Source organism: Amblyomma mixtum, chromosome 9 (genome assembly GCF_055824585.1).
Source record: "Amblyomma mixtum isolate Tamu chromosome 9, ASM5582458v1, whole genome shotgun sequence".
Lineage (NCBI taxonomy): Eukaryota > Metazoa > Arthropoda > Arachnida > Ixodida > Ixodidae > Amblyomma > Amblyomma mixtum.
The window spans coordinates 63,447,745-63,458,883 of NC_143020.1; the positions used below are offsets into that span (position 1 = coordinate 63,447,745).

The 11,139-nt window shown below is 45.0% G+C and overlaps 1 protein-coding gene across 3 annotated transcripts in view; it reads right to left on the reverse strand.

The window, feature by feature from the left end:
- Positions 1-11,139, reverse strand: part of LOC149329352 (uncharacterized) — a 245,431-nt gene that overhangs the window by 53,006 nt on the left and 181,286 nt on the right. The window lies entirely within an intron of this gene.

An 11,139-nucleotide genomic window follows, 5' to 3' on the forward strand; every position in this document is an offset into this window, starting at 1 on the left:
CAGGCTGATGGTGTTCGAAACTGGTTTTGCCCCCCGAAAGGACACAGCGGGGTTTGCGGAGCCTCTTCCAAGCGCACACCCCTGAAGAAGCCGGGCGCCGGGCCGGGGGTGGCTTGTACCCATTTTTACCGGTGGGTGTCCGGCGGTGGGTTTCGAACCAACCACCTCCCGCAGCCGAGGCGGACGACCAAGCCTCTAGGCCACGACTGCGGGACATTCCCATTTTTCTAATCGGACAAGCAGTTTTAAGAGACTGAAAGTGACGGTGGCAGACACTGCTCAGTGTTGTACTTATTTCCATTTGCTGAATAAAGATGGCCAGCTGATATGTAGTAGTTTTACGTATGCCTCCAAAGGGTATCTATCAAAAGGGTATCTCCAAAGGGTATCTGTCTTGCTCACTATTAAAACATTCTCCAAGTCCGAAGAAGAGAAAGACCCTGAAGAAAGCTTCGAGGGTTTGCGTGGTGCTGACCCTCGAACATGCAGGCGCGGCTACCCATTAACATCTGTCTCATTCACAGACTGATTCAATGCCAGAAAAGCGTAGGCTTGAAGTAAAAGGAAAGTAAAACACGCAGTCATGACATGTCCTTTGATTGCTGGCAGACTGTAATCGACTGACTTCGCCACACCAAATATTTTTTGCCTCGACTGATTTAAAAAGCGGGTACTGGCAGATAGAGGTTGATGAACATGAACAGGAAAAAACTGCCTTCGTCACTCCCAATGCCCTATATGAATTCCAGTTGTTGCCTTCGGTCTCTGTTCGCCATCGCCGACGTTTCAGCATATTTCAGCGACGTTTCAGGACTGTTTCTTGACTCGGCCATTCTGAGGAAGGGAAGAGGCATCCTAGCTCCCACTGCTTCCCTGTGTTGCATGTACTGCTCGTATCATTCAATGCGGACCAAGGAGACCCAGGACGAACGTCGGAGGGGGGGGGGGAGGGGGGGATATTTGAAAGCGGTGTCCCCCCACGCTAAGCGAAAAGGGGGTCAGGATCCCCCTGTCCCCTCCTGCGATTTACACAACTGCATATTTTAAAGGACAGGAGCATCAAGGTACAGTTCAGCATAGGCTGGCAGCAGTTCTGCTGGAATCTTCTTCCCCTGCCTACAGGTACTCCTAAAATGCCTGCAAAACCAAGAACACAGAAAAAAGGCACAAAAGACAGAAAAATATGACATCAGCATTGTTTAGTATGGCTATGGGATGTCCTGCTTTTTAAAGTGCTGTATTTAGTGGAACTGAAGGGTGTCATGCATTTTTCATTCCTGCGATGCGGATACATTAGGACGCGGAAAAAGGATTTTATACTGGCTCTTTCCTCGTTGGCGTTGCGTAACCCTCCTCGCAGCGCCGCCCCTCCTCCTCCGCTCTAAGAGTGTGTTCGTCGTATTTTCCCGTTTTCGTTTGTTTACTGGATGTTTCTATTGCACTGATCTGTGCACCTTGTTTGAATTATTCTTAACGGTGACTTAGGTTTTCTTATAATGTTTACACTGCTTACTTTGCACCAGAGGAAAAATAAATTTGTGTGCAGTTGACCTACTGCGTGCCACTGTCCCAAAAAGAATAAATCCAGCTCTCAAAAAGTATACAGAGAGAATACTGATGCTGCATCTAGTTTGTTTCATTCCCGCTGCATTTGTTCAAAGCATAAATTACTTTCTTGTCTTTTCCCTCAAATGCCAAATACAACACTCATCCGGCACTTTTTGAACGTGGTAACGTTTGCACGGTATCAGTGCAAGTTCAACGCGGGGAATCCCAAGTCGCCGCTACGAATAATTCAAACGAGGTGCACAAATCAGTGCAATAGAAACATCCAGTAAACAAACGAAAACGGGAAAATAGGACGAGCACACTCATAGAGCGGAGGAGGAGGGGCGGCGCTGCGAGGAGGGTTATGCAACGCCAACGAGGAAAGAGCCTTTATACTTGCATGCCAAGGGGAATACTTCCGTATACAAAAAAAAAAAATAGAGACAAGTGATACGCTGTGAAGCTGTTTGCATCAGTTTCGGCATAAACTGCTGGTTACAGGTACCACCACCGTGATATAATTCACCAGCTTTCACAAGTCACCATAATGCACCATGAATGGTTATCGCGACAGAATTCATAAATCATCACCCCTTTTACAGCAAAGCTACAGACTGTAAAAGAACTCATTGTTGCATTAGCTATGCAATTACGCACATATAAGAACGCAAACATCACGGATGAAGACACACAACTAATGAATTTACATAAATTAGCGCTAATTACAGATTTGCAGCCAACTGCGTCTACTTGCCCGAAGTTGCAAGTGTTGAAGTGAGAGGTTTAAAGTTATAACTCCAGCAGGTTTCACTGAAGAAAATTTGTCTGGTATTGCGGTTATACCCTTCTGCGGCTTTCATGCTGCTGGCAAAGGCGTTAATAAGGCCGAATCTTACGTGACTGCGCGGTAACATTTGGGCACGCGCGCACAAACACGGACCAATATCTTCACACGCGCACGATGCAAAAGTGACGTTCACCGTGTCGGATGCAGTTATCGTTGCTCTGTATGCGCATAGATTTCCTCTTCTTCTTCTTCTTCACCTCTTTAAAAATGCCACATACCCACGTGGGGGGATTGGCCAAGGTGTAGTGGTATACATAAGAAAATTTTCATAGGATTAAACGTGAATTTTGAAAAATGTATTCATGAAAAACGACAGAAGAATATTTGAAGTGAAATAACAAAGAACATTTTGGCGAGAATAATAATAATTAAAAAAAAAACAAAAAAAACTGCGAGTTTCAAAGGAGTTAGCAAATCAACCTACCAGTTGCAATTATGTAATCATGTAGATTCCCACAAATTGAACTCAAAGCAAATCCTTTGGCGCACGCTCCGAACGATAACAACACTGGCATAGATAACGGGAGCCCTAACCTGGAGAGAGGGACCTCCAGGTAAATCTTTCTCTGAAGTGCGAACTTTGGACAGTAGAGCAGGAAATGGTCCACAGATTCAACGACCCCGCATGAGTCACATAGGTTTGTTGGAGACCACCCACATCTGCATAGGTATAAATTTAAACTGGGAATCCTGCACCGCAGTCGCGTCATTGATACCTCACACTGCCTGGTTTTACACGAACGGACGTTCCATTTATACGCTAAGTGCTGATAATCAGCAGTATTTAGTAGGGGATCGCGTAACCTGGCTGATATGTGTTGGAACCGCTGAAACCTGGAGATCGCCAGCAGACTGAAATTCGGGACGGGATGCGTTACTGGCCCGACAAGAGCTGACCTTGCTAAATAATCAGCCACCTCGTTGGAATGAATGCCTGCATGACCAGGAACCCAGACAAAACGGACCTCCTTTAAAGTGGACGGTACAAAAAATCGCAGGAAGCGGCAAAAAAAAAATATTTTTGGGAAAGTTTCAAGGGAGACTAAAACTGACAAACAATCAGCCAGGATGATAACGTGAGATACATGACACGGAATTTTGTGCAGGGCCGTTCCAAGAGCCAAAAATTCCGCAAAGAATATGGGGATATAATCTGGGATGCGAACAGAATAGCTCCATGCCAAATCCTGCGAAAAGATGCCAACTGCAGCTTTTTGGCCGCTGACGGAGGCATCAGTAGAAAGCACCACATGATGGGGGAATTCCGCTATATGACCAGAAAGAATGCCGTTTAAAATGTTTGCGGGCATGTGTTTCGCATGAGATGGGAAGATGTGGTCAAAATGGAATTCCACTGCTGCCGGCGTGTCGTCAACCCACTGCAAGGAACTGAGATCAACACCAATCGGGGTTAAAAGTTTCTGCGTTAAGGTAATTTGTGGCATTTTATACCGTGGCCAATGATGGTAAAAAAATAAGGCCTGCTGAGACACAAAAATAGGAGTACTGACATTAGTCATCGGGTCCAACGACCTGAGGAAAGTTCGCACCGTGAGTATTTGAAAGCGGGAAATTAAATCGGGCATACTGGCTTCGAGATAAAGCAGGGCGTTTGAAACTGATTTTGGGAGACCAAGGCAGAGACGTAGAGCGCGTCTTTCCAGTAAGATTAGGGGTTCGACCTTGTAGTTTGCGCTACCAGAGAACAAAACGCAACCAAATTCAAGTATAGGTCTTACATAAGCTTTGTAAAGTAACAATAATGTGTCGCGGCGCATCCCAAACCTTTTATTGGCGATTCGTGTCAGCCGGCCTAGAGCGCATTCTCCTTTACGCACGTTGTTCTTGATATGAAGGCTCCAATCTAAGGTTGGATGGTAAGTAACACCTAGATATGTAACAGATTCCACTTGTGGAATCAGATTAGAGTGATGGGCTAATGAAATGTACAAAGGCGTGTCTGGAGGAAATACCAGTGTGCCACATTTGTTAACATTCAGGGATAAATTAATACGGTGCAACCAAACTCCAAGACCATCCAAATATCCCTGCATAATCTGGTAAAGCGAATGGATATCCGTGGCCGAGGCGAAAAAAGCTATGTCGTCTGCATACACAAAAACTGTTATATCAGGACGGATGGGGATGTCACTGACCAAAATATTAAAAAGCAGCGGTGATAGTACCGAGCCTTGCGGCACTCCTCTTGATTGATGGTAAGTATTAGAACGTAGGGTACCCTCTGCGCAGTAAAGGTATCTGTCCTTTAGAAATTCAGATATCCACGCATAAATGTAGGTTGGAGGATGTAACTGCGCAAGTCTGTCAAGTAAAATAGTATGTTCTACACTATCATAGGCCTTTGCTACATCAAGAGTCACCAAAGCTGAAACTTCTCTTCTGCGTATCGAGAGCCGGATTCTACTCTCAAGATCCACATGCGCGGTCCATATAGAGCATACGCGACGAAAGCCAATCTGTGCTGGGCTAAGGCCATTAACATCCTGAACATGTTTTGTGAGACGGCTGTGCACTACCCTTTCAATTAATTTGACTAAATTTGAAGTTAGTGCAATTGGCCAAATATTATCTAAAACGTACCCTTTACCAGCATCTTTCCTCAATAAAATAATTTTCGCTATCTTCCAAATGCTTGGAATCCATGCATTGTTCAATGAAGTATTGACAATATCTTGTGAAATCCTTGGCTAAAATTTTAATCATACCAACAGTGACACCATCTTGCCCGGGAGCTGCAGGGTGCATCATTGCTAGGACTGAGAGGAGCTCTGACGCATCAACCTCGGTATAATCTGAAGAGGGTGTGATTGCACACAGAGGGACATTTCTTTGAGTCTGGAAACGTACCGCTAGTCCCTGAGCAATACTATCCAGGGTTTCCTGAGCCTGTTGTGGGGATAACACTGTTGAAGAATTAAGGTGAGGGACTGGAGAACTCTTGTTACGTTCCATAAATCTATACAGGACCTTCCAATTACGAGGATTTGAAAGATAAGTGTTCAAATTTTGGTTATAGTCCTCCTTGGCTTTTGTAATTGTTCTTTTGAAAGATGCAGAGAAAAATTTGTAATTTAACCAATTTGCTGGACTCTGGTTGCAGGATAGCCTCTTCCAGGCCGCTTTTCTGCAACGATAGGCCTTCTCACATTCTTGTGTCCACCAGGGAGACGGCTGTTTATTAGAGACTGCTGCGGGCACAGTGAATATTGCATGGTCTACTGCACTTTGCAAAAATGAAACCGCCTGCTGAGCTCTGTCATCCCGGCTAGTACTGACTATAGAGGCAAGTGAGGCGGACATCAAACTTTTATAAATATTGTGGTTGACAAATTTATGGTTTACACAACTATTTTTGTGCGGAGATAACCGGATAGTGAAAGTTATAGGAAAGTGGTCACTAGAAGTACCCGAATCTTCTGTCAACCAGTCAGTCACCTAGAGCCTACCTGCCGATAATGTTAAGTCAATGGCTGAGCGAGCACCACCTCGCATAAATGTTATATCTCTTGAATTACAGCAGCGTACAGCATTTGCAGACAGCCACGACCAGAGAAGCTGGCCGCAGGAATCAGTGCGACTTCCCCATTCACTGTGGTGGGAATTAAAATCTCCCGCAATAACTACACTACTTGCGCCAGCCACCAAGCTGTCTAAGCAGTCTGTCCTCTGTACACCTAAAGGAAAGTAGGTATTAGCAATTGTAATATCAGCACACTGCGGAAATGAAATTTTGAGCGCTAAAAGCTCACAGTCAGGGAGAAGAATTTTGTTAGAGATAGATGCCTGATGACATATGTGTTTAGAAAGCATGATTACCAATCCGCCTCCCCTACCAGCATTTCGATCTAATCTGAAAACTCGAAAGTTTTTCATTGAAAATGATTTATAAGGTGATAACCACGTTTCTTGTAAAAGCACGATATCAGGGTTGTGTTTCCGAATAAGTAGTTCTAGATCTGGAAGAGAAGAGAATACCGAGCGGCAATTCCATTGTAACACTTTGATGCCTGCCATGATTACTGACCAATTGAAGAGGCAGACACCACCTCTTTGAGGATATCAGCATTGGGAAGAAGTTTTGGTGGTCCTTTTCTAGCTTTCATCTGATGAGAACTAGATTTAGATGGAGACGAGGAAGCACGACGCTTCTGCGTAGAACACGACATTTCAACATCTGTTGTGCAGATATCGGTGCAACATGCATTGCTAGGTAGAGAGATGTTAGGTGGGACCTGGGAAGCATCAGGAGGTGATGCTGAGCTGCTAGCAGTAGCGGCAGAAGCTGAAACAGACGCAGGCTTCGCTGCCAGAACGGATGGAGATGATGACACAGATTGAACTGCAATAAACTGAGCCAATGCCTCAGAAAATGTGTTTAGCATACGCTCAACAACATTGTTAAGGGCTTTTTCTACAGTGGAGACAATGGAGGCAGTCAAGTTGGACTCAATATCCCCAACAGAAGCGCGCACACGACTAGCGTATGAATCCTTCTTCCTGTTAAGAAGAGCGTAAGCATCGGCTCTTGAGCACCGCTTCTCTGTGATAATGTCTAACAAGCTGCGCTCCTCACTGCGTTTTGCGCAGTCGGCATCATCTGCTGGGTGGTTATTGCTGCAGAGGCAACAATGAGGCTGTTCTGGGGTGCAGTTATCATCAGCATGACCTTCTCCAACGAAACGGCAGCGGGTCTCTGACTTGCATGCTTTGCCGCTATGCCCGAACCGCCAACAGTTGGTGCATTGAAGTGGGCGCGGTTGCAGAGTGTCTACACGGTATACAATAGGCCAGATTTTTAGTTCAGTAGGGCAGGAAGTGCCAGCAAAAGTTGTTATTACCGATTCAGTAGCAACACGCGAGCCGTTTATTTCTCTACTGCACCGATATACCGAAAGGACTCCAACACCTGCATCCTGAAATTCTTCTAGAATTTCTTGCGGGGAAGATGCTGGGTCCACACCGCGTACAATGCCCTTGACGCATGCAAGCTGCTCGGGAATGAATGCTTTTACCGGTAGTGAACTGAAAATTTTGCACTGCAGCAAGTCAGCCACACAAGCGATATCGGACGATTTGCAGACAATGCCTCTACGGCCAAATGGGCGCACTTCAGAGATCTGAAGATAGTTGGCTGTCAATGATCGTAGTTCCTGTTGAATAACTTTGGGTGTTTTCATTTTGATCGCCCCCTCACCGATTGGGACGAGAGCCACAGGAATTGCCTCAATGCCATTTTTCTGGAAGCACTCAAGCGGCAGGCTTTGGGCTGGCAAGCTGGCAAACCAAGCTGCCGACCCTCCACCTGGGGAGGTCAAAGACATCTCACAGCGAAACGCCCCCTCAGGTTCACATTAACCTAACCTTAGCCTAAGCCTTGGCCAAAAACCCCCCAACGTAGAACGGCCTCACCAGTGAAGAGCAATCCGGAACCACCAGGAGAAGCAGAGTCCAGCAGCACAGTCCAGAAGCAGCAGCGTTCGAGCCACGTCGCGTTCCAGGATCCACCGGCGTGTCTTCTCAAAGCTTCTTTCTTCTTCTCACAGACTGACAGCACACAAAAAGGAATGCGTAAAGCAACAGATCATGGAACTGGCACAACCGGCAACACACGAAAAGTGTGCGATCGTCGATGCCGCCCGCGATGCCACTTGCGCCATCGAACATTTTCCCTGCATGGTTGGCGGGGGCACGTTTAATTACAAAAAAATATATATATAATAAAGACCCCGTATACAGCTTTAATTAAGTACTAATGACGCAGCAAAATTCGATTTGTGTGCAAGGTATAGATGATTGAAAACTGGCTGCCTGTTGTGACCTTCAAGGCAAATCGAAAACAAAACCGAATACTTCTGGTTTCGATATCGCACCGAATGGAGCGCAACGCTTGAATTTTATATCCGAATTTTATATCCAGCTTAGCTTTTGCGTGCGATGGTTTACTCGTCGCAGCTGCGTACTCAGCGAATAGAAACCACCTGTGAAGATATTTCCTCACTGTACTGAAACTACACTCTGCCGACGCATTGAAAGCTCGATGCCGCCGCGCGCAATGCATGTCGCGCGTAGCTAGCTGACTTGAGTGCATGGCTAGGGCATTTAATTGTTGCACGGTCCCGATCATGCGTAGTCTTTTAAAATACAGCTCCTGTCCGGGTTTGTTTTCAGCAAAGGCGATTAGGTGGCGCTATGCAACGAGATCCTTCTACACTTCGTTGCGATTGCAGGCGCTAACGACTTCAGTAGTTGTAATGAATATCGGCGCATTCGTAGAGGAGGCCGTACCCTAGGGTGCGAGCTCCCTCCCTCCTTTTCACCAACATACAGGGACTTCCGTATTTATCTTCTGGAGTAAAAAACAAGCAAACAAACAAACAAACTTTCGGCGCAATCTAATGTCCTGTAATCAAAAGCAAACACCGTTGACAAGATAGCGTAAGTGCTGTATTACGTTGAGTTTTATTGCGCATAAGCGAGTACGACTATTATGCTCCAACCAAAGGATAGAACTTGTTTGCTTTTAACGTCGTTGATGCTTGAATTTTCAGTTCGATAAGCATTCTTCTTTTAAAAATATAAAAACACGAGACATGTGTGTTCACAAGCCTACTTTCTCCAACGAGCAAACAAGGGTGAAAAGAGCAGTAGACATTCGGAATAAAGCAGTGGAAGATGTTTTTTCCTGATCACTTTGTGTACCTTTGCGCATTAGCATCAAATAAGAATTATAGTGACCACTTCTCCCTATAGCTCACGTGTTGAGGTCTCTTTTTTTGCAAGAGTAAGCTGTGTGTACAAGTGTATACGTACGATATGCGAAGGCAGCATAAAATGACTTCAATGAATGCCTTCAATACGAAAGACAGCTGCTACACTGTCGGGCATTCATGCTTTACTTATAGAAAGAGTGCAGTACCTTTTATTTTCTTCCTCTCGGTACATAAACTGTTTTGAAGCTACATGTGCAACATGTTGCAATTACATGTGCACATGTTGTGTTCCTCTTGTGTCCCCGTTTTTTGCGCTGCCATTACCTTCCATAAGACAGCTATAATAGGTTTCACTAGGTGCATCTTAAGATTTAATTCAATATTTCATTTAGATGCCTTCATTTATTTATTTATTTCTTACTACTTCAAAGGCCCTTTCAAGGGGTATCAAATCACATGAGTGCGTTACAGAGCATTACAGTGCTACAGCTCATGATTTGAATAGTGGTCAATCGGTCAGTGTGGAACACAACGTGGGCAGGCAAGTCACGTCATGTCTTTCGCAGTGCATACAAAAAATGTAGACAGATGTGCGGGCGGGCGGAGGATAGGTGGTCTTTCCATGGTTCGTGCAGCTGGAGGTGCAGTAGGCAGGGATGGTAACAGACTGGTGCGGAACATGACAGTATATTTTGTGATATAGACATAGTCTTGTGATGTGACATCAGTTAGTTAAATCTGTGAGATGAGCCTTGCATTTTATTTTGGTGACACTTTCACGATAAGAACAAGCAGAGAAGGTTTACCTATAGCAGCACGGTTTTGTACTGCTTCTAGTTTATTCGATTATTTTGATTAGGGAACCAATTACTCACGCAGACTCTAGTTTGGGCAGTACAAATGTTACATAGGCTAATGACTTCAATGATGGTGGCTGAAAGCTCATAAAGCACAGACCTTGTAGATTGCCATTGGTAGGGAATGTGCACTCTTGATTCCTTCGTGCCGAGCTTGTGCAGCAACTTGATCTGCTTTCTAATTGTCACTGACTCCAAAGTCGCTTGGAACTCTGCAAATGGCTCTTGTTACGTTGTGTATGATGTCGTCGATTAGTGGTGTAACTGCATTTGTATGGTGAAATCAGGCACATGAGTATGCTTAGAGAGTAAGTTGAAATGATGCCGTTCACAATGTTATCATTTATTGTTTCTTCTAGAGTCTCAGAGAGGGCGTAACACTGTGATGAAGATTAAAGTCACTTTAATGAAGATGGGTGCACCCTGAGATAGTAGTAATGTTCTTTCTCAATTCTTTGGTACTACGGCACTGCCAAGGTAGCATTCTGATTTTCAACGATTGCCATAAAATGCTGCATATTCATCGTATTTTTAGTTTCCTAAACATTCTTGTAATACATGTCCATTAGCCGTTTATATTTTCGGAAAATGTGTCAATGTGCATTAAAGTGAAGTGTGTACAATATAGCATTATGGTCTGCGTTCTTTAAGAAGCAATTCAGAACATCGGCACGAGCCTGGATTTTCTATAACTGATGATAAACTGGTTACGCTCGCACGTACACTTCCCAGACTGGCTGTCCGAGCAGCCAGAACACAGAGCAGCGCACCACTGCTGGTCGGAGAAGCAAGCGACTGCTTCACTCGGTGGGTGAACAAGGTGTGCGGATCCTCAAAGATGCCGTTTAGTTTTCTCGTTAAAATTAAAGTAGAAGAGACACCACTCCTGTTGAGCCATCACATCACCTGCCGGTGAATGCTCATGAGTATGCACTTCCTCTGATGCATTCAACCTTTCGTGCTTTCAAAGCACAAACTTTTTCTGCTGCAGCATCTAGTCTTTCCCACATCTTTTGAAGGTGAACTGGAAGTTTCCCATACCTCCCCTATCAGTCTTCTCTCCATTTGATGGCACTAAAATTTTGAAAGCAACATTCGCAGGATGGATGCTCCTCCTGAAACAACACGTATCGCTGGCTTGGTAGTGGGAAGCGTC